Source organism: Chiloscyllium punctatum, chromosome 10 (assembly GCF_047496795.1).
Source record: "Chiloscyllium punctatum isolate Juve2018m chromosome 10, sChiPun1.3, whole genome shotgun sequence".
NCBI classification, from domain to species: domain Eukaryota; kingdom Metazoa; phylum Chordata; class Chondrichthyes; order Orectolobiformes; family Hemiscylliidae; genus Chiloscyllium; species Chiloscyllium punctatum.
The window spans coordinates 48,738,549-48,763,069 of NC_092748.1; the positions used below are offsets into that span (position 1 = coordinate 48,738,549).

Sequence of the window (24,521 nt, forward strand, 5' to 3'; positions counted from 1 at the left end):
TGCTGATTGCCACCTACTATTCCTCCTTAGTTGAGGAAACAGTACTTACTTGTTGACACCACTTAGAATAATCACTGAGGGTAGAAAGGGCACAGAAAGTACATTGGGTGAGAGTTTTAATGTGCATCACTATGGCTGGCTCAGTTACAAAGCTACTGAATGAGTCCTGAAGGGCTAATCTACAGGAGGGGGTAAGGCATCCAACAAACCCAAGCACTTGTGACCTTATCCTTACCAATCTACAAGTCACAGATGCATCTATTTCTGATAGTATTAGCAAGAGTGGCCACAGCACAGTTCTTGCATTCCAATATCTTGTTATGATTTATTACCATTGCCCCAAACAGGATAGATTTCAAACAAACCTAACAACGCAAACTTGTATCAATGAGGCACTGTGTGCCATCAGCTGCAGCAGAATTGTATTCAAGCACAATTTGTAACCTCGTGGTCAAGCATATCTCCTCGTACTACAATTATCATCAACAAGAAGATCAGCCCTTCAACAATGGAGCAGCACCAAGCATATCTGAAAATGATATATGAGAGTCCTTGGATGTTTAACAGTAGAATTGATCCCACAACCAGGAGTTTCAGCACTGCAATTTCTATTACTTCCAGTCGTGAATGCTAATAGAGAATTAAACTAGTAACAAGAAGAGAAAGCTCCAAAGCATTCATTATTCTGAAGGATCCCACCCATCCCAGTTCATGGTACAAAGGTAAAGTATTTATAACGTCTTCACATGGAAGCATTTCTGCTTCCTCTTTCGGTCTCCAGCATCAAAAATGCCAATCTTCAACCAATTCTATTCACTCCATATCATTATCAAGAATTAACCGGATGCACTAAATACAGCAAAGTACGTGGACTCTGACAACATCTTGGTTGTAGTATGGAAGACTTACAATTGCACCCAATTAAGCTGTTCCAGTGCAGACACAACACTGATGAATAACTCATCTCCTGACTCCCCAACGCCTGTCCACCATCTACAAGGGTCAAGTCAGGAGTGGGATGGAATACTCCTCACTTGACTGGATGAGTGCAGCTCCAACAACACTCAGGAAGCTTGACACTAACCATGACAAAGCAGCCTACTTGTTCAGTACTCCACACACTGCCTTAAACATGTACTATCTCCACAATCAGCACACAGTAGCAGTAATGTGTACTACCCAAATGTGCACCATAGAAACTCACTATGTTCCATTTCATAGTTTCTTTCAAACACTGAAAGACTACCTATCAGAAGAACAAAGACAGCAGAGGTGTGGAAACTGAACCAACTGCAAGTACCCTTTCATGTTGCACACTATCTGGCTTGAAAATTTATCACAATTCCTTCACAGTTGTTAGATCAAAATCCTACTATTTCCTTCGAGGCAGCATTGGATACACTATGATGTGGTTCAAGAATGTAACTCACCGCTACCTTCTCCAGAACAGTTAGAGATGAGCCATAAACGGTGGCCATGACAGTAGCACTCATATCCCATAAGTGAATAAAGAAACATCCGTGTGAGAGCAAGCATTGTTATTATTCATCATCCTATGGTTCAACATTGCAAATTCCTCTAGAGTGAAAGAAAACAAACCATCAGTTTTCAGTAGATTTTAGTACAAGAACTGAGATATTGATGCCTATTGTTAACTTGTAAGAAGAGTGATAGTTTATTCAAATTTGTAGAAGAAACAAATGTTCCAGCCAAACTGCATTATGCAAAATGACTTCACCAGGGCAGTCAAAATGTTGATTATTAGTAAATATTTCATAATCAGCGGTGGTGTGAATACACTTCAAAATATGTGCTGTTAAATATTTAACATTGGTATTAAAAATCTACCATAGTCCTACGAACAGTTTAAAAATTCTCGAAGCAAACACATAAGATATCAGGTTTACTCTCACCACTGTTGTAGGCATGTGGCAGTGGAAACTGGACACCCCTGGAGATAAGTATGTTCTGATGAGAAAATTGTCTGTAATTATGGTTATCCAAGAGGCTGTTGTTCGCTGACGAAAGGTTTCTAGTTGCTTTTACTTCAGCTACAAAAAGCAGCAGTGGCAATGTGCACATTGTTCTATTCAATCAGTATAATGGTCCAGCAATCACATTCAGAGTGGTGGCTTTATCTTCCAGTAATGATGCCAAATTATTATGGTACCAACTTCTAAACAAAATAAAAAGAAAATACTATATTCATTGTTCTTACAGAGAACTGAATGCATTGCAAAGGTCACGCTGATTTTAGGTCTGCAGATGTCATTTTAATGAAGGGTTTGGTAGATACACTGAAGATTTAAAACTTTAGTGTAGTAGTACAAGAGTGACCCTTGTTGACAATTGAGTCAGAATCAAACCCAGACAAATGATACTATGAGAAAGATAGTGGCGCTCTTTGATAATTTGTACAAAATATAATTGAACAAAAGAAATAACTGTCTTCAAAATTCATTATGTTACAGGATTGTTTTTTAAATAAATGTTTAGAATTAGGTCAAATGTATTGAGTGGAAGATTGTCAAAAGTATAAATAATGGCTACAGAAATGCTTTGTTAGTCAATAAGCTTAACCATTATTCCTGATAACAATCAAATATTTGAAGAAACACTCCAGAGATGTGCTCCTTAATTAAAATAAATTTGCAAAGTCCCTTAAGTGATTCTCTATCGTCAGCTCAATAAAAGATTGGGCTGAACTTAATTAGGAGTCAACTAAATCAATTTCAACAAGTTTCATGGGGGTTTTCTCTCTGTTAGCCAGAGTGAGTTTTTTCACAGTATTCTCCACAGCTCACCTCATCATCTGTACCCCATGCCTCAATGGTGTCCCACCCATGCTATGTTGTTTTTCCAGCAGTGAATGTTCTTGCCTTTGTTGGGACCGCCGGCATTCCTGCAACATCCACTTGCAACTCACTCAGTCACATCCTTTGTTTCAGTCCAGGAGAAAATGATCCACAGTAGGACAGAAACAGCCAAGTCAGTCCCGGCCCTGCCGAGTTTTTACCATCCCTCCAGACCTCCCACTCACTGAGGACGAACGATCAGTCTTCAGCAAAGGACTCACCTTCATCCCCCTCCATCCACGCATCAATGAATTTAATACACGACGTGACATCGAACAATTCTTCCGTCGCCTCCGCCTCCGAGCTTACTTTCACAATCAGGATTCCCGCCCACCTTCCGAGGACCCCATCGCCCACCTCCAACACACTGCATCCACCTGGACACCCCGCGCTGGCCTAGTACCTGCCCTCAACCTCTTCATTTCCAACTGCCGCCGGGACATTAACCGCCTCAACCTGTCGTCCCCCCTCCCCCACTCCAACCTCTCACCCTCACAACGCGCAGCCCTCCAATCCCTCTGCTCCAATCCCAACCTCACCATCAAGCCAGCGGATAAAGGGGGCGCAGTGGTAGTCTGGCGCACTGACCTCTACACCGCTGAAGCCAAACGCCAACTCGAGGACACCTCTTCCTACTGCTCCCTCAACCATGACCCCACCCCCCATCACCAAACCATCATCTCCCAGACCATACAGAACCTCATCACCTCAGGAGATCTCCCACCCACAGCTTCCAACCTCATAGTCCGGGAACCCCGCACTGCCCGGTTCTACCTCCTTCCCAATTTCCATAAGCCTGACCACCCTGGCCGACCCATTGTCTCAGCATGCTCCTGCCCCACTGAACTCATCTCTACCTACCTTGACACTGTCCTATCCCCCCTAGTCCAGGAACTCCCCACATACGTTCGAGACACCACCCACGCCCTCCACCTCCTCCAAGACTTCTGTTTCCCTGGCCCCCAACGCCTCATCTTCACCATGGATATCCAATCCCTCTACACCTCCATTCGCCATGACCAGGGCCTCCAAGCCCTCCGTTTTTTCCTCTCCAGACGTCCCCAACAGTACCCTTCCACTGACACTCTCATTCGTTTGGCTGAACTGGTCCTCACCCTTAACAATTTCTCCTTTGAATCCTCCCACTTCCTCCAGACCAAAGGCGTAGCCATGGGCACACGTATGGGCCCCAGCTATGCCTGTCTCTTTGTTGGCTATGTAGAACAGTTGATCTTCCATAATTACACCGGCACCACTCCCCACCTCTTCCTCCGCTACATTGATGACTGCATTGGCGCCACCTCGTGCTCCCGCGAGGAGGTTGAGCAATTCATCAACTTCACCAACACATTCCCCCCGACCTTAAATTTACCTGGACTATCTCTGACACCTCGCTTCCCTTCCTGGACCTCTCCATCTCCATTAGTGACGACCGACTTGACACTGACATTTTTTACAAACCCACTGACTCCCATAGCTACCTGGATTATACCTCTTCCCTCCCTATCTCTTGCAAAAATGCCATCCCGTATTCCCAATTTCTCCGCCTCCGCCGTATCTGCTCCCAGGAGGACCAGTTCCACCATAGGACACACCAGATGGCCTCCTTCTTTAGAGACTGTAATTTCCCTTCCCACGTGGTTAAAGATGCCCTCCAACGCATCTCGTCCACATCCCTCACCTCCGCCCTCAGACCCCACCCCTCCAACCGCAACAAGGACAGAACGCCCCGGTGCTCACCTTACACCCTACAAACCTTCGCGTCAACCAAATCATCCACCGACATTTCCGCCACCTCCAAAAAGACCCCACCACCAGGGATATATTTCCCTCCCCACCCCTTTCCGCCTTCCGCAAAGACCGTTCCCTCCGTGACTACCTGGTCAGGTCCACACCCCCCTCCGACCCACCCTCCCCTTCTGGCACTTTCCCCTGCCACCGCAGGAACTGTAAAACCTGTGCCTACACCTCCTCCCTCACCTCTATCCAAGGCACTAAAGGAGCCTTCCACATCCATCAAAGTTTCACCTGCACATCCACCAATATCATTCATTGTATCCGTTGCTCCCGATGTGGTCTCCTCTACATTGGGGAGACTGGGCGCCTCCTAGCAGAGCGTTTTAGGGAACATCTCTGAGACACCCGCACCAATCAACCAAACCGCCCCGTGGCCCAACATTTCAACTCCCCCTCCCACTCTGCCGAGGACATGGAGGTCCTGGGCCTCCTTCACCGCCGCTCCCTCACCACCAGACGCCTGGAGGAAGAACGCCTCATCTTCCGCCTCGGAACACTTCAACCCCAGGGCATCAATGTGGACTTCAACAGCTTCCTCATTTCCCCTTCCCCCACCTCATCCTTGTTTCAAACTTCCAGCTCAGTTACTGTCTCCTTGACTTGTCCGACCTGCCTATCTTCTTTTCCACCTATCCACTCCACCCTCTCCTCCTTGACCTATCACCTTCATCTCCTCCCCCACTCACCCATTGTACTCTATGCTACTCTCTCCCCACCCCCACCCTCCTCTAGCTTATCTCTCCATGCTTCAGGCTCACTGCCTTTATTCCTGATGAAGGGCTTTTGCCCGAAACGTCAATTTCGCTGCTCGTTGGATGCTGCCTGAACTGCTGTGCTCTTCCAGCACCACTAATCCAGTATTTGGTTTTCAGCATCTGCAGTCATTGTTTTTACCTTGCCCATCATCAGCCTACTCACACCCTTCAAGGACAGGATTGTCACCTTGTTAGGGGAGGGAGGATAGATATCACTCATGGTAATGCTGGCACTTTCATGTTCCAGCAAACATTAAAAGTCAATGTAGTCCTCTCCTGTTTTCACTACTATGAATATATTGTTAACATGCTGAACTCCTATCACTATTTTGCAACTCATATTCGCTTTTATCTCCTGAAGGTTTTATTGACATCTGCACCATCCTCAGGAGAGCATACCTATAAGACATCCCTTCCTTCACCCCCGGAGAAGAAGCCACAAATCCCTCAGGTTGCCTCCTGCACCCTCCACCATCTCAGAAACCAACACCTCAGTGGGTTCATTGGCAAGGTTAGCGTCAGGAACACAGTGTGGTCAGCACATCACTGGCATATTTCTTCATCTGGCCAAGAAAGAAACATCCCAGATCATTGGCACATAGTGAACTCCAAAGAACAGGCGCTGTTTTTGCTCCAGGCAGAAGATGACCACATAGTGTTGACTATTAAGATCTTTATCCAAATGCACAGGCACACGCACAAGAAGCAGGTAGATTTGTCAGAGGCATTGACAAAATGACTTGAAAGGTGGAAGACTTCACCAACGCTATTGGCACCATACTACCTCTGGTGTGTGAGTGTCTGTCTCCATGGACAGGTTGATGGTTGCCATGGAGACCCAGATCCCAGACACTCAGTGCCTATTGGAGATGCACATAAAGCTGCACTCCATTGCTCAAAGCAACATGGGTGGGGGGACCTTGAACTTTAGGCACCCCTTTTGACAAGATGATGCCAGTAAGCACTCAGCTGGAACAGGAATCTAACACAGACCCTGAGAAGTCTTCCCTAAGGATAGTCCAGAGGTGACCAGGCCCTCCAGCAGTCCACTTGCCATCCTCCAAACTGTAGGAGTTCAAGCTGAGGAGGGTGACCGTGTATCTGGACAGGACACATTCATCATGTGTAGGCTCCCTCGCCACAAATGGTCCCGGGTCTGGCCGCAACACAACAGTTACAATTTGCAAACTATTTATAGGATAAAGGTTTGACCTAAATTTTCAGATTTATGCCACATTCCACTGGCAAATTTTTGCATTTTTATTTGATCACTTTTAAAAACTTTTAATTTGTCTATCAGTCAGTGATCATCAAGAGGTAATTATCTTAATTGTTAAGTAGGAGGTTTAGGGCCTTGGAGTATTCTTGCAATGATATCATGGAATTGCTCCTCACTCGGCATTAGTACAGTGTAGGTAGAGTTAAGAAGGAAAAGGAGTTAGACCAAAATGCAGAGAAGCCTTTAGAGTGGACCAGCTAGCCTTAATCTGAAGATAGAATTTATGGAATAGTCTTTCTATATGTTAACAGTATGATTGGTACCTGCTATACCACTGGTTACCGTGTATTGTGGTATTTAGTCTGCATATGTAATAAATAGTGCTGTCAAGAAGTCCAGGCCTGATGACACTTCTTGACTTTGCCTTGTCCTCAACCAGTCTGTCTTGAATCCAAATTCTTAGATATGAACATAAAACCAACAAAAGACACACGGGTTTAACTACTTTTTAGATAGGATCTACATATTTGTTACAGAAAACTGAAGGTGCAGACATGATTACAGTGGAAGATTTTCATCTTGATTGCCTGAGTGTTCAATATCATATGGTTAGAATTTATAGAAGGAAATTGGCAAAGAAAACCCCTTGGCACTGCCATTTTTCTGTATTACATTAACGAGAAAATGTGGACTACTTTGAGAAGTGCAAATGTGACCGTTGCCCACTGTCCTTTTCTTTGTATAGTCCACCCAGGTGATACATGAAGGTGGAAATTTGCACCATAGTTTTGGGATCATTGATCCTGCTTCACCATATTAATCAAATGATTTAGTTTTCATCATTTAAACTATTATAACATAGAATTCATTGCAAAGCAATGGGATTAGGATAAAATCTCAACTGGAACAGCAACATATTTGTACACGAAAAAACATTGAGTTCTTATTCCCTGATGTGCGTCACTCAACATCATGGAAATGATTTGTATTTTTACAGAGCAGTAATGTTCCGATGTGAAAGCCTGAATAAAAAAAACGCTTGTTTTGTTTTTGAAAGAAATCCACAACCTTCAAACAAAATGCTGAAAAGGTAGCATTTGGCTGTCAATTTTCAGGGAATGTAATTGCTCCTAAATTGCCTCTACAGGTTGAACTGTTTTGTGCATATAAATTCAAGTTTACAGAGGTGTCTATGCACTCTATTTATTTAGCAATATCACCTGTGATTGCCTTTTATTTTAGTCCCGGTCTCTCTTGTACATCTACATTATAGAAAATATCTTGGTGACTGATTTGGCCATGGCTCATCACTTGGCATTAAGAAAATTAAATTTCTTCTGTTGATAATTTCATCAAAAATGTTGGAGTAAAAATAAAGCAGAAAATCAGCCTGACTTTCATCATGAAATATGCAATGAGAAGAATTTCATCCCATTTAACACATTGTCAAATAATTATATACCCTTTTTTTGCAGACTTAATCAAAATCTTAATTTAAAAAAAGAATAATTTGTAAGTTTAGAAGTTAACTAATTCAAAAAGTAGTTGATCGTCATCTGAACACTGCTTATAGAGGAAAACAAAATGTTACAAGCATTTGAGATGATGAACTTTCTGTTCTGAAGGTTAACAGCAAGAATGTAATTTCAATTTGGTGCTTCAGAACCTTATTCTGTAGATGCTAACGTTCTGTCCTGGGCACATAAACCCCTCCAGTTTATGTGTAAGAGATTAGGTTTTGGGGAATAAGAAGCTTAGTCTGCCTGTGAGAAATAAAGTTAAAAATCACACAACGCCAGGTTATGGTCCAACAGGTTTAATTGGAAGCACACTAGCTTTCGGAGCGACGCTCCTTCATCAGGTGATAGTGGAGGGCTCAATCCTAACACAGAATTTATAGCAAAAATTTACAGTGTGATGTTATTGAAATTATACATTGAAAAAGTGATTGTCTGTTAAGCCTTTCATTTGTTAGAATACAGTGAAAGTTTCACTTCTTTCATGTGTAAATCACAAAACCTTTTTTTAAAAACGTTGCACTCTCGGGTTAGCTGTTAACAATGGTGATAACTAGACAATATGTTGAAGGTGTTAGCCCCCTGTGTTTTCTGTCTATGCCATGATGTTTAGATTGATTCTAATCTAAAAAGTGAGATAACGGAGTTTTACATAAATTCATGCAGTTTTTGAGCTCAGAGTTCTACATGAATGCATGCAATTTTTGAGCAAAGTGCAATGTAACTCTGCAAGTACAAATTCACCCCACAAAATATATGCGTGCATGTGGGTCTTTGTCTGTGTGTGTGTGTGTCTGTCTGTCTGTCTGGGGTGGGGGTTGTGAGTGTGAGAAAGTGTGTGTGTGTGTGTAGTGAGTGCAGAGTATGAGTCTGTGAGGGGGTGCATGTGTGAGTGTGGGAGTGTGTGTGTCTCTAAGGGTGTGTGGGTGTCTGTGTGTGCATCTGTGTGTATGTGTGTCCGTGCGTATAGGAGTGCCTGTGTGTGTGTGAGAGTGTGTGGGTGTAGGAGTATCTGTATGTGTGTATAGTGCAATGGTGGTCACCTGTAATGTGACATGAACCCAAGGTCCCAGTTGAGGCCCTCCCTATGGGTACCGAACATAGCTATCAGCCTCTGCTCGGCCACTTTTCTCTGCTGCCTGTCCCAAAGTCCACCTTGGAGGATGGTCACCTGCAGGTCCGAGGCTGACTGTCCTGGATCACTGAATGTTCCCCAACTGGGAGGGAACTCTCCTGTCTGTTGATTGTTGTGCGGTGCCTATTCATCCGTTGTCGTAGCCTTTGCTCGTTTTCCCCAATGTACCATGCCTCCGGCCATCCTTGCCTGCAACAATTAAGATAGACAACATTGGCTGAGTCACATGAGTACCTGCCATGTACAAGATGGGAGGTGTCCCCACGTGTAACGGTGGTATCTATGTCCACACGCTGACAAGTCTTGCAGTGTCTACCGTGACAGGGTTGTATGGAGTTGTCCTGACAGCCGGGCAGCTTGCTACGAACAACGAACTGTTTGAGGTTTGGCGGTTGTTTAAAGGCAAGTAGTGGAGGTGTGGGGAAGGTCTTGGTGCGGTGCTCATCCTCACCGATAATGTGTTGCGGGTCATGAAGAACATGGCGTAATTTTTCAGCTCCTATGAAGTACTGAACAATGAAGGGTACCCTGTTGGTTGCAGCGTGTGTCTGTCTCCTGAGGAGATCATTACAGTTCTTTGCTGTGGCACGTCAGAACTGGCGGTTGATGAGTTGAGCATTGTACCCCATTCTTGTGAGGGTATCCTTGAGTACTTCCAGGTGTCCGTCACGTTCCTCCTCATCTGAACAGCTCCTGTGTATGCGTAGGGCTTGTTCATAGGGGATGGCTGTTTTAATATGTTTTGGGTGGAAGCTGGAGAAGTGTAGCATTATGAGGTTGTCTGTGGGTTTGCGGTAAAGTGTGGTGCTGAGGTGTCCAACTTTGATGGAGATGCATGTGTCCAAGAACGAGACAGATAGTCGAGAATAGTCCATGGTGAGTTTGATGGTGGGATGAAACTTGTTGATGTCACTGTGTAGTTTTATCAGTGACTCCTCGCCATGGGTCCAGAGGAAGAAAATCTACCTGGTGTATAATGTTGGTTGGAGATCCTGCATAGAGAAGAAGTCTTGTTCGAACCTTTGCATAAAAATGTTGGCACATTGGGGTGCAAATTTGGTCCCCATGGCTGTTCCATGTGTCTGGATGAAGAACTGGTTATCAAAGGTGAAGACGTTGTGATCGAGGATAAAGCGGATGAGTTGTAGGATGGTGTTTGGAGACTGGCAGTTGTTGGTGTTGAGTACTGAGGCTGTTGCCGCGATGCCACCATTGTGGGGATGCTGGTGTAGAATGCGGAAATGTCCATTGTGACAAGGAATGTTCCCAGTTCGACTGGTCCGTGGGTGCTGAGTTTCTGTAAGAAATCCGTAGTGTCGCGACAGAAGCTGGAGATCCCCTGTACAATAGGTTTCAAGATGCCTTCCACCGAGCCGGAGAGATTCTCACATAGGGTCCCATTGCCCGACATGATGGGACATCCCAGTGTGTTGGCTTTGTGTACCTTTGGAAGGCAGTAGAAGTCACCTACATGAGAAGTACGTGGGATGAGGGTGCATAGGGAACTCTGAAAGACTGGATCCAAAGTTCTGATCAGTGTGTTTAATTCTCGGGTGTGTTCTTTGGTCAGATCAGCTGGTAGTTGCCTGTAGTGTCCCTGGTTGTTCAGTTGTCGGTACACTTCCTTGCAGTAATCTGTTCTATTCTGAATGACAATGGCTCCTCCTTTATCTGCTGGTTTGATGACAATGTTGTGATTGGTTTTGAGAGCCTGGATGGCATTGCGCTGTGAACGGGTGATATTTTGCTCTACCTTGTGGGTACGGCTGATGAATCTGACATTTATATATTTCCTGATGGTTTGAGCATACATGTCAAGCCCAGCGCAATGGCCCTCCGGTGGGGTCCAAGTTGACACCTTCTTTGGTCGCTCCTCTACAGATTCTTGTGATGACTGTTCCAGTTCATCAGTGGGCTCAGTGGGATCACTGCTGACACCTGGAAAGAATTCCCGGAGTCTCATTCGTCTGATGAACTCCTCCGTGTCTGCTGCCAGAACCAACGGGTCCATTTTGGTGGTGGGGCAGAAGTTGAGACCCCTACTCAGGACTTCAATCTCTTCTGTTTGAAGGGTGTGGTCCGATAAGTTGATAATAGACTTCCCCGCAGTCATAATGTTATCTACTGTATTGAAACTGCATGAATTTATGTAAAACTGCATGAATTTATGTAAAACTCCGTTATCTCACTTTTTAGATTAGAATCAATCTAAACATCATGGCATAGACAGAGAACACAGGGGGCCAACACCTTCAACATATTGTCTAGTTATCACCATTGTTAATAGCTAACCCGAGAATGCAACATTTAAAAAAAAAGATTTTGTGATGTACACATGAAAGAAGTGAAACTATCTCTGTATTCTAACAGATGAAAGGCTTAACAGACAATCATTTTTTCAACGTATAATTTCAGTTACATCACACTATAAACTTTTGCTATAAATTCTGTGTTAGGATTGAGCCCTCCATTATCACCTGATGAAGGAGCATCGCTCCGAAAGCTAGTGTGCTTCTAATTAAACCTGTTGGACTATAACCTGGTGATGTGTGATTTTTAACTTTGTACACCCCAGTCCAGCACCAGCATCTCCAAATCATGACTACTGTGAGAAATAATGTTTTGCTGAAAATGCAATTTGCATTTATTAACTGCCTTGGGTGTTAAAAGCATCTCAAGGTTTTTGAGGAAGAATAAATAAGACTAGATAAAGGAAGAGTGAAAAAACAAGACCAAGTTTGGTTAAAAAGTAGGATTTATGGTTGCGTGGAATCTAATGATTTTCCATGGAGCAGGAAAAGCATCAATTAGAAACATTGAATTGTGTGGAAGGTGAAATGTCAGTTTCTCAATGATGGGATGCAAGTTGGAAACTAAATTGATGACAGATTAAGAGTGGATTTTGTGACATTTCATTTTTGTTTCATTAGCGTATACTCATTAAAACACATCGTTACCAGATCAAACTGTGCCTTAGCAATTTAGTCAAAAGCAAATGAGAAACATGTGCTTTCAGATTTATGACAACTTAAAAGGTGACGTGGAGCAGATGGGGTAGTCTCCATAAAGGATTTGAAATGATAGAACCTACTTTTCTTATGCAGTAGCTTTGTTGGGAGGGGAGGCTGAGCTGGTGCGTTGACCATGAGAGGTCACTTTTGAGAGACGTTGGGAAACAACAATTTGAAGAACTGTAGTGAGGGTTGGAGGAAAGGTGCTGGAAGACAGAGGAAAGGCCAATCCCTAGTGAAGTGAGGTAAGGAACAATAGAGGCAGGTTAAGAGTTATTGAGGGTATGTCAATGGGATAGTTAGGAGAGTTGAGACTATTTGAGGGCAAGTCTAGGGTGATAAAGGGAGGATGATGGTTGGCAGGTCGAATGTGATGGGGATTGCAGGTTGAAGGTGTCAGGTAGCAGACTGATGGCAATAGGGAGCACCAGACAATTGATCAAGTGTGATAGGGTCATGGTGTCAAGAGTCAGATAAGGCAGGTTGGGGCAGATCCAGGATGCCAGGGGCAGCACAATCGTGACTGAGGTGTGGGGCCAAATCTCGGTTGAGAAGCAGCTGATTAAAGGTGTTGGAGGAAGGTTCAAAGGTGATGAAAGAGAATGTCAGAAGTGACTGAGGGACCATGCAGAATGATGACCTTTGGTCTACTGTCATCAAGGGAGGAAGAAGGCTCAAATAAATGATGCTGATCATATATTTATGGGCCTTTTCACTGCAGTTCCCACCAGGCAGGGACAATACTCTTGTACACTAAGTATCCTTTTATGCTGTGACAGAGGAGGAGAGAAACTAGTAGAAGATCACTATTGTCCAAAGGCCAAAAGGATGTGAACGAGTGACAGCAGAAAGTTAGGTAGCTCAGAAACCTGGTAACCAGAGATTAGTATAACATCCACCAATAACACGTAACTGAACATACAAAGTACTGGGTAACAACCTACAACTACAAGAGACACCGTGTCAAAGCTGACCCAGGATGTCACAGCAATCAGACACTGAGCTATGTCAAATTTTGCAGGAGGCAGCCCTGTGTCTGTCACCTTAAAAGTCACTGTGGCCTTGAATTTCAGCACTACCAGGTCATTTCATATAGGTTACATGGTGGCTCAATGGTTAACACTGCCTGATAGCATCAGGGACCCAGGTTCAACCCCATCCTTGGGCAACTGTCTGTGTGGTGTTTGCACATTTTCCCTATGTTGTCCTGGGTTTCTTCTCACAGTCCAATGATTTGAGGGTGAGGTAGATTGGCCATGCTAAATTCCCCCTTCGTCATCGAGGGATGTGCAGGCAAGGGGAGTAGATTTGGAAGATGCAGGGATAGGGTGGGTTCGAATGGGATGCTGTTCAGAGGGTTGGTGTGAACTCGATGGGCTGAATGGCCTGCTTCCACACTGTAAGGATTCAATAACTCTATGTGCAGAATATCCCAGTGAGCACACAGATGTCAATAGGAGTTCAACAGTGTCTTGTTTGAAAGAGCCAACAATTTTGTATAGTTCACCATAAACCCTGAAAGCTAGTCAGTCAAAATTGTAGAATTCAGCTTCATATCTGGAGTTCTCAAAAGTATAGTGGGCAATTGATTGCGCACATGTGGTATTGAGAGACCCCTGGTAACAGCCAACAACATTCACTTTCTGAAAATGGTTTATTCTGTCAACGTGCATCTGGTTTATGAGCACCAAAAGTGAATCCTGTTGGAACACACTCACTTCTCTGTGAACTCCTCAACTCATCCATTCTCAATCACTCTCAGATGTCATGGCTGCTTGCCCCCTGTGAGTAGCTGGACATGTGGTCCAAACCTCACTCTGAACAACTTCTCTTTCCAATCCTCCCACTTCCTCCAAACCTTCGACTGAATGAACTGGTCCTCACTCTGAACAACTTCTCTTTCCAATCCTCCCACTTCCTCCAAACCAAAGGAGTAGCCATGGGCACCCGCATGGGCCCCAGCTATGCCTGCCTCTTCATAGAATATGTGGAACAGTCCATCTTCCGCAGCTACACTGGCACCACCCCCCACCTTTTCCTCCACTACATCGATGACTGTATCAGCGCTGCCTTGTGCTCCCACGAGGAGGTTAAACAGTTCATCCACTTTACCAACACCTTCCACCCCGACCTCAAATTTACCTGGACCATCTCAGACTCCTCCCTCCCCTTCCTAGACCTCTCCATTTCTATCTTGGGCGACCGAATCAACACGGGCATTTACTATAAACAAACCGACTCCCACAGCTACCTAGACTACACCTCCTCCTACCCTGCCCCCTGTAAAAACACCATCCCATATTCCCAATTCCTTCGTCTCCGCCGCATCTGCTCCCAGGAGGACCAGTTCCAATACCGAACAAAACCCAGATGGCCTCCTTCTTCAAAGACCGCAATTTCCCCCCAGACGTGATCAACGATGCTCTCCACCGCATCAGCTCCTCCGCCCTTGAGACCCACCCCTCCAATAGCCACCAGGACAGAACCCCACTGGTCCTCACCGACCACCCCACCAACCTCCATATACATCATATCATCTGTCGTCATTTCCGCCACCTCCAAACGGACCCCACCACCAGGGATATATTTCCCTTCTCTCCCCTATCAGCGTTCCAAAAAGACCACTCCCTCCGTGACTCCCTTGTCAGGTCCACACCCCCCACCAACCCAACCTCCATTCCCGGCACCTTCCCCGCAACCGCAAGAAATGCAAAACTTGCGTCCACACCTCCCCCCTTACTTCCCTCCAAGGCCCCAAGGGATCCTTCCATATCCACCACAAATTCACCTGCACCTCCACACACATCATTTACTGCATCCGCTGCACCCAATGTGGCCTCCTCTACATTGGGGAGACAGGCTGCCTACTTGCGGAACGTTTCAGAGAACACCTCCGGGAAACCCGGACAAACCAACCCAACCACCCCATGGCTCAACACTTTAACTCCCCCTCCCACTCCACCAAGGACATGCAGGTCCTTGGACTCCTCCATCGCCAGACCATAGCAACACGACAGTTGGAGGGAGAGCGCCTCATCTTCCGCCTAGGAACCCTCCAACCATAAAGGATGAACTCAGACTTCTCCAGTTTCCTCATTTCCCCTCCCCCCACCTTGTCTCAGTCCCAACCCGCGAACTCAACACCACCTTCCTAACCTGCAATCTTCTTCCTGACCTCTCCGCCCCCACCCCCACTCCGGCCCATCACCCTCACCTTAACCTCCTTCCACCTATTGCATTCCCAACACCCCTCCCCCAAATCCCTCCTCCCTACCTTTTATCTTAGATTAGATTAGATTAGATTACTTACAGTGTGGAAACAGGCCCTTCGGCCCAACAAGTCCACACCGCCCCGCCGAAGCGCAACCCACCCATACCCCTACATCTACCCCTTACCTAACACTATGGGCAATTTAGCATGGACAATTCACCTGACCTGCACATCTTTGGACTGTGGGAGGAAACCGGAGCACCCGGAGGAAACCCACGCAGACACAGGGAGAACGTGCAAACTCCACACAGTCAGTCGCCTGAGGCGGGAATTGAACCCGGGTCTCTGGCGCTATGAGGCAGCAGTGCTAACCACTGTGCCACCGTGCCGCCCTTGCCTGCTTGGCACACTCTCCTCATTCCTGAAGAAGGGCTCATGCCCGAAACGTCGATTCTCCTGCTCCTTGGATGCTGCCTGACCTGCTGCGCTTTTCAGCACATTTTCAGCCCGGATCTCCAGCATCTGCAGTCCTCACTTTCTCCTATGTGGTTCCTCACTGACAGGTATATCTGCAGAACAGCCGGGTATAGTACCCAGACAGAGGCCACAAAGCCCAGCAGAGGGGAATAGCATCAATACTGCAACCAGGGCAGCAAGAGAACAGACCAATGGACTGAAAATAACATTCTTCTGCCTAAGACTCCTCATGTGGAGTACTGGAGTACACACTACAGATAATCTTTTGGATTATTTGTTGTCAGCCATTTCCTACACGCCCTCACACTTCAAAAAGGTGAGTACTTACCAATCGGGGGATGGAACAGCCAGATTCATCCTCAGACAAAGATGAAGGGCAAGTGTCAAATAATGCATGGTGAAGGTGCACCCGCAGACTCAAGGGCTTTGGAGTGATGTGTCAGGCAGGTTTGGGAAATTTTCAGTGCAACCAATGTCAGCCTGAGCTGAACTCCTGCTAGATCTTTGGATTTCTGCCCCAATCGATGTAATTGTGGAAGTCTCACCAGATCTGGGATATTCCGTCCTGACCCACTATCTACAACAACAAGGAGGAAAAAGATTTCAGGCTCTTCGCGTCAAAAAGCCGTCACAGACTTCTGAGTGGGAATGAGTTCACTCATGAATCAGCCATGAATGAACAAATTCAGGCAAGGCCTTGTTTAGAAGTCTGTATTTTCATCTCCAAAATATGGAATGCCTCAGATGTTGATGTTGCTGAGATAACAACTTCCAATCAATGATGTGGACATGAGCAACGGATGCTGCCATGCCAACCAGATTCCAATTCCCTGACTTAACAAATGTTGGCAAATACAGAAACCACTGTATGTTAGCATAAATATATGTGAATAAAGAGTAGGAATGGGCCACTCGGCTCCTTGAGTCTGCTCCACCTTTCAACACAATCATGGTTGATCTGCTTTCTCCACATTGCAACCCAGCACCAGTAAGCTTTCATCCCTTGCTTATCAACAAAGTTATCTACTTCTGCCTTAAAACATTTCAAGGACTCTGCTTCCCCCACATTTTGTGAAAGAGAGTTCCAAGGACCACGACCCTCTGAGAGAATACAAATCTTCATCTCTGTCTTAAGTGGTCAAGGAAGTCAGATATGCCACTACTTCCGAGGTTTCACAAAGTTCGGTGTCTGTAAACCCCACAGCAGCCGTCATTGGTCAATGAAGTACCAAACACTTAAGAAGTTTGTTGAAACAGTCTCAGTAACATGACCATTGAAAACTCGTGAATAATGAGGTCAAAAACCATTGCAGAAATCTTCCAGTCTGGAATTTTTTTATTCATTCATGGGATCTGGGCATTATCCTTGAGTAGGTCATAGTGAACAGTTTTCTTGAATTCCTGTAGTCCATGAAAGGCAGGTCAAAGTACAGTACTGTTTAGGACTTTTACCCAGTGAATGTGAAGGAACTCCATATATAGTTCTAAGTCAGGGTGAGATGTGGTTTATAGTGAACTTTGAGGATGGTATTTTACCATTGCATCTTCTGCTCTTGTCTTTCTAGGTGGTAGAGATCCTAGGTTGGATAGACTTTGAGGAGTTAGAATCTGAGTTACTCAATGTAAAAGTTCCCAACCTCTAACCTGCTCTTCTATGTACAGTTTTTAAATAGCCGGCCCCATTCAGTTTCTGGTCAAAGGTAAACCTCCAGAATATTGATAGAGGGGATTCAGTGATAGTAATGCTATTGAATGGTAATGGGTTAGATTCTTTCTTATTGGAGATAGTCATTGTCTGACACTTGCCTGATGTGAATGTTACTTGCCATTTGTAAGCCCTGACCTGGATGTTGTTCAGATTTTGCTGCATTTGGGCACAGACTGCTTCAGTATCTGAGGAATCATAAATGGTGCAGAACATTGTGAAATCATAACTGAACATCCCCAGTTCTGACCTTATGAGGAAGGAAATTGATATGCATTAGACATTAACACAAGAAAAAAAGACAGCCTTAATTATCCAGTAATACAAACTAGGGAAAATAAAGATCATAAGACATCTCCGTAATTAACTGGTACACAATGTAAGAACAGATGTTATTGAATTCCTAAGCTTTTGAATTAACATTTTCTGATTGCAGATTGAAGGATATCAGAAAATGTCGAACATTAGTCAAAATTAGCATATCTATTCTTTCCACAGATCATGCACAATCTATCACATCATGCACCAATTTGACATGGTCAAGGAGGAGCATTTTTAATTTTGTTAGAGAAAGAAAAGCCATGAGTTCTCTAACAAAATATTTTGCTTTTGTATTTTAAGGCTGCTTTTGCTGATGGCTTTTTCCAGCGATTATTACCAGGTGATGTCTGTTTCAATCCTTCTGCTTCAGGTAGTTTCTCAGGTTCAATATCACTGGCCACTTCTGTAATTGAACTGCAACTCCTTATGGTCAGGAGAGCACAGTTGCTGCTCAGGATTTAGTTAACTGAGAAAGTGATCTATGCATTGAAGAAATAAGATTGCTTACTGAAATCCAAATCAAAAGCAAAATGTGGAAGATGTTGAATATTTGAAATAAGAACAGAAACTACTGAAGAAACCGAGCAAGTCTGGTATCACCTGTGGAGTGAGAAACAGAGCTACTGTTTGAAGTCCGATATGACTTCTTCAAAACAGATGAAGAAAAGTCTTACCAGATTTGAAATGTCAGAGTTGATGCTGCCAGATTTGTTCAGTTACTCCCATATTCATCATTTTTTTTATTATTACTTACCAATTTTCTAAAATGTTAATAATATCAGAAAGGACTTTTCCCATTACAGGTGAATTCAATCGCACATTGGCAATTCTATATTAACTTGAATTTCTCATTAAACATAAAACCTTTCACCCATTCTGGAACAAATCTGGATTGTTCTATAGTCAAAAGTCCATTGTGTAAAGTCTTAGATTCAAATGGACATCTTTGATGATTGAACTCCATTTGGTGTTCCAATTAATTTATCGCAGACAGTGTTGGAGATGACTTTGTGTCTTTGACAGTTAACCTGATGTAACAAAATCCTAGCAACATCATGTATAAGTTAAACCACGTTCCCTCCCAGGCCAAAAGGGTAAAGATATCAAACATTTACATAATATAATTCAGTAATTCTCAAGCTTTTCCAGATGAGCCCCACTAAAAGGTCAAGCTAGATGTCGAAACAAGGAAGCGCTGAGGGCAGGAAGGCCAGGAAAGTAATGAGGTAAAAACAATGACTGCAGATGCTGGAAACCAGATTCTGGATTAGTGGTGCTGGAACAGCACAGCAGTTCAGGCAGCATCTAAGTAGCTTCGAAATCGACGTTTCGGGCAAAAGCCCTTCATCAGGAATAAAGGCAGTGAGCCTGAAGCGTGGAGAGATAAGCTAGAGGAGGGTGGGGGTGGTGAGAAAGTAGCATAGAGTACAATGAGTGATTGGGGGAGGGGATGAAGGTGATAGGTCAAGGAGGAGAGGGTGGAGTGGATAGGTGGAAAGGAGATAGGCAGGTAGGACAAGTGCGGACAAGTCATGGGGACAGTTACTGAGCTGGAAGTTTAGAACTAGGGTGAGGTGGGGGAAGGAGAAATGAGGAAACTGTTGAAGTCCACATTGATGCCCTGGGGTTGAAGTGTTCCGAGGCGGAAGATGAGGCGTTTTTCCTCCAGGCGTCTGGTGGTGAGGGAGCGGCGGTGAAGGAGGCCCAGGACCTCCATGTCCTCGGCAGAGTGGGAGGGAGAGTTGAAATGTTGGGCCACGGGGCGGTGTGGTTGATTGGTGCAAGTGTCCCGGAGATGTTCCCTAAAGCGCTCTGCTAGGAGGCGCTCAGTCTCCCCAATGTAGAGGAGACCACATCGGGAGCAATGGATACAATAAATGATATTAGTGGATGTGCAAGTAAAACTTTGATGGATGTGGAAGACTCCTTTAGGGCCTTGGATAGAGGTGAGGGAGGAGGTGTGGGCGCAGGTTTTACAGTTCCTGCGGTGGCAGGGGAAAGTGCCAGGATGGGAGGGTGAGTTGTTTGGGGGTGTGGACCTGACCAGGTAGTCGCCGAGGGAATGGTCTTTGCGGAAGGTGGAAAGGGGTGGGGAGGGAAATATATCCCTGGTAGTGGGGTCTGTTTGGAGGTGGCGGAAATGTCGGCGGATGATTTGGTTTATGCGAAGGTTGGTAGGGTGGAAGGTGAGCACCAGGGGCGTTCTATCCTTGTTACGGTTGGAGGGGTGGGGTCTGAGGGCGGAGGTGCGGGATGTAGACGAGATGCATTGGAGGGCATCTTTAACTACGTGGGAAGGGAAATTGTGGTCTCTAAAGAAGGAGGCCATCTGGTGTGTTCTGTGGTGGAAAACCTCCAGCTCAGTAACTGTCCCCATAACTTGTCCGGATTTGTCCTACCTGCCTATCTTCTTTTCCACCTATTCACTCCACCCTCTCCTCCTTGACCTATCACCTTCATCCCCTCCCCCACTCACCCATTGTACTCTATGCTACTTTCTCCCCACCCCCACCCTCCTCTAGCTTATCTCTTCATGCTTCAGGCTCACTGCCTTTATTCCTGATGAAGGGCTTTTGCCCGAAACGTCGATTTTGAAGCTACCTGGATGCTGCCTGAACTGCTGTGCTCTTCCAGCACCACTAATCCAGGAAAGCAATGGGTCTGAATGAGTTGCAGAAAAGATTTATCAGGATGTTTCCATGAGTAGAGGGTTTGAATTATAAGAGGAAGCTAGGTAGGCTGGGACTTTTTCCCCTGGAGCATAGTGGGTTGAGAGGTGACTTATCGAGGTTTGCAAAACCATGAGAGGCATTGCTAAGGTGAATAGCAAAGATCTTTTCTCCAGCGTAATGGAGTGCAAAACTAGAGGGCATAGATTTAAGCTGAGAGGGGAAAGATTTAAAAGGGTCCTGAGGGGCAACGTTTTCACAGTGGGTGGTGTGCGTATGAAATGAAATGCCACAGAAAGTGGTGGAGGTGGGTACACTAACAACATTTGAAAGACATTTGGATAGGTACACAACTAGGAAAGGTTTAGAGGGATGTGGGCCAAATACTGGCAAATGAGACTGGTTTAGTTTGGGAAAACTGATCGGCATGGACATGTTGGACTGAAGTGTCTGTTTCTGTGCTGTATGACTCCATGACTCAGGATGTAAGCAGCTCACCTAGCATTTGGTCTGACAAGTGAATGAGTAGGTGTCCTAGGGTCACTAAGTGGGCAGGTAAAATAAGAGTGTCAAAAATACGAGTATACACAGAGCAGATTTTATTTAAACTTAATGTAAGTCATCAGTGATACTACCAAGAAACATTTTTATTGGAAGAATGGCTGAGGAGCAATGTTGCACTGGATTGAGCTCAATGACAATGGTAGTAAGTATAGGAATACAATAGATGATGCAAGTGAAAGATTTTATTTTTAAAAATGTCACTTGTGAACATCCACAAACAAGATGACTAATGACTTAAAGATTTTTACGTCAACCAGTTTGAAATTATAGCCTGGTGCTAATAAATTATGTATTTTTCTCAACAAACTTTAAACATTTAGCTGTTTTCTTCTGGAACATGGAAATAATTGTATTCAGAGAGAATGTGTGGTTAATCTGTGACCTTTGAAAAAGTATAAAATGCAATAAAAGATCAAAGTGCTAAAAGTTTAGAGTTTACAGAAATCTGGCGCTGTCTAAGCTGACTTCTAAGCATTTTGTCAAAAATAAAGTCTGGTCCCTGCACATTAGTTTCTTCATCTTCTCTGACGTGAACAGACATTTAAAGAGCCAACCACAATAACTCATAATAGTTTGAACAGCTAATGTTCCATTTTAGGAATTGTAACTGGTTGTACTGTGAGAAACTAAAAGATCAACATCTTCAAGTTTTGAATTCCGGGGGCACCTTATGCAACGTTACATTGCTTTTGCTTAGTTGGAATTCTTCTGTCAGTTTTCAACCCAATGCTTACGGTTGGATTTAGTTACTGAAAAATTCCTGCCTTAAACTTACAGCAGCTTCTCTCAAACATACTAACAAGGGAAGTGAAAGTTGTGAAGAGTTGAAAACCTGCCAAAAATGCAGTATAAGCCAGACAGCCATCGAATCAGATATATTTGGCAGACCGGAGAGGCAATTTTTGCTCTAAATGTAACATATACACTTTATTTTCAGAGTGACAAATTTAGTTCACTGAATATTGCAATGAAAGCAAAGGAGAATCTGATGATCTTTACTATCAGCATCTCTTTGATATCTTTCATTATCATTCCTCCGCAAAAGAGCAAACCCATTCTTGTTCCCTACATTCTTGCAAACTATCACCCAGTCTCTAACTTCCCTGTTATTACCAGGCTGTGAACATATTGCCACTTCACAAATCTGAGCCGCATCTTATTTTGCAACTGAAGCTGGAGAAGGTTCAGAAAAGATTTATTGTGATGTCACCGGGAATGAAAGGGTTAAGTTATAGGGAGAACCTGGATAGGCTGGGGGTTTTTTTCACTGCACTGTAGGAGGTTGAGGGGTTTACCTTATAGAAGTTTTGAAAAGCATGAGGGGTATAGATAAGGTGAATGACAGGTATCTTTTCCCTTTGGTGGAGCATTTCATGACTAGGGGCTTATGTTTAAGATGAGAGGAGAAAGATTTAAGGACACAAGAGGCAACTTTTTTTACAGAGAGTAGTTTGCGCGTGGAATGAACTTCCAGAGGAAGTGGTGAATGCAAGTATAGTTACAATGCTTAGAAGACATTTCTATAAGTGCATAAGTAAGAAATATTTGGAGGGATGTGGGCCAAGCGCAGGTGGATGGGACTGCTTTAGTTTAGCATTAAGGTCGCCATGGATTGAAGGGTCTGTTTCCATGCTGTATGACTCTTTATCTCTATGACTCTCCAATCACATTACATCCCCTGCCACATCACTGAAATGCCTTAGTTAAAGTAACAAATGATATCCTATGTGACTATGACCATTGCACCTGAACCTTCCTCATCCTCCTCTATCGTGCCACAGCCTTTCTACAAGATTCTGTCCCAGTGCTTCCACATTTTTCAGTTGGTACTATACTAGCTTCAGTCAAATCTTATCCAGTCATAGCCAGAACATTTAGTTTGCTTCCTACGTTGATTCCTCTGAAGGATTTATCCAAAGTTTCCACTTTTTCTGTACATTTCCCTTCAGTGATACATGGCATCACAATTTACCTATTGTTAAAAAGACCTTTTAATCACCTGTCGAGATTTCTTTGTTCACGTGGTCTTAATGTTTATCTGGTTAGGTACTTATGAATTGGTTTGGGGTATTTTTGCATTTAAAGACACTTTCTTAGCTAGACGTCGTTGTTTCATATTGTTAGCTAATATTTCATAAATTACATTTAAGATCCAAACTATATTATGGTTGTGCAGTTTGAGCTGGATTTCTTCCCCTCTGCCTGTTACCTAGTGGTTCCCACTTGCCAACATAAAAGACCATGGGTCTGTACATTGTTAGTCTGCTCTCCCATTTTAGAGGAAAACTCCAGGTTCAGACAAAAATATTCAAAGTATCAAATTTCTTGAATATTATATTTGCTCAAATTTGTTTAATCTGGATGGAGGTGGCGTTGAGAATTCTTGAAATGGGACAATCTGACACTCATTCCAGAAATACTGGTGATCCAAATTCATAATTTAACCCAAAAGCATCCATGGTGGCAATTTTGTTTTAATTATATGGTAGATTTGTTGTAAAGTCAATGACTCCAGTTTGTTCATGAAGATTTGGGGCTTTTTTTTCTCATTCTGGCTGTGAAAAGCTAAATATTGACCTGATGGAAGTGTTCAACATTGGGAAGGATTATGAAAAGGGCAAAAATAACAGCATGTCCCCACTGTTCCCAAGACAGGGAAAACATATCTAACATGATCACAGAAAGAAGGAAAGATTGGAGGAAAAATGCAATTACACTGGAGTTGTTTAGAATTTGAATCTAAAATAGCCCTTGTGATGAAGTGATCGTGTCCCTACCTCTGAGCCAAGAGACCGGGGGTTCAAGCCTCACCTGCCCTGAAGATGCGTAATAACATCTCTGAACAGGTTGATTAGAAGAAATCTAGAATTTGACTCTGTCATTTAACATTGTTGAAGCATAGTCTATAAAGTCCCTTTTGAAAAAAAATAAACATTATGAATAGACCATGACCAATAATTGGAGTAGGAGAATCGACGTTTCAGGCATAAGCCCTTCATTCCTGATGAAGGGCTTATGCCCGAAAGGTTGATTCCCCTTGCTCCTCGGATGCTGCCTGACCTGCTGTGCTTTTCCAGCACCACACTCTCAACTCTGATTTCCAGCATCTGCAGTCCTCACTTTCTCCTATTGTTAAAGTAGGTGGCTGTTTGTATTTGTAAATTTTTGTTTTTCTTTAGTACATTCACTGATATTTATGATTCTACCTCCACACAGTTGGAACTCAATCTCATCTGAAAAACAGCTTCTGACATTGCAGCTCTCCTTCAGTCCAATATTAAAGAT

General features: G+C 44.1%; 1 protein-coding gene across 4 annotated transcripts in view; it reads left to right on the plus strand.

The window, feature by feature from the left end:
• pde1a (phosphodiesterase 1A, calmodulin-dependent) overlaps positions 1–24,521 on the plus strand; it is an 811,397-nt gene that overhangs the window by 661,476 nt on the left and 125,400 nt on the right. The window lies entirely within an intron of this gene.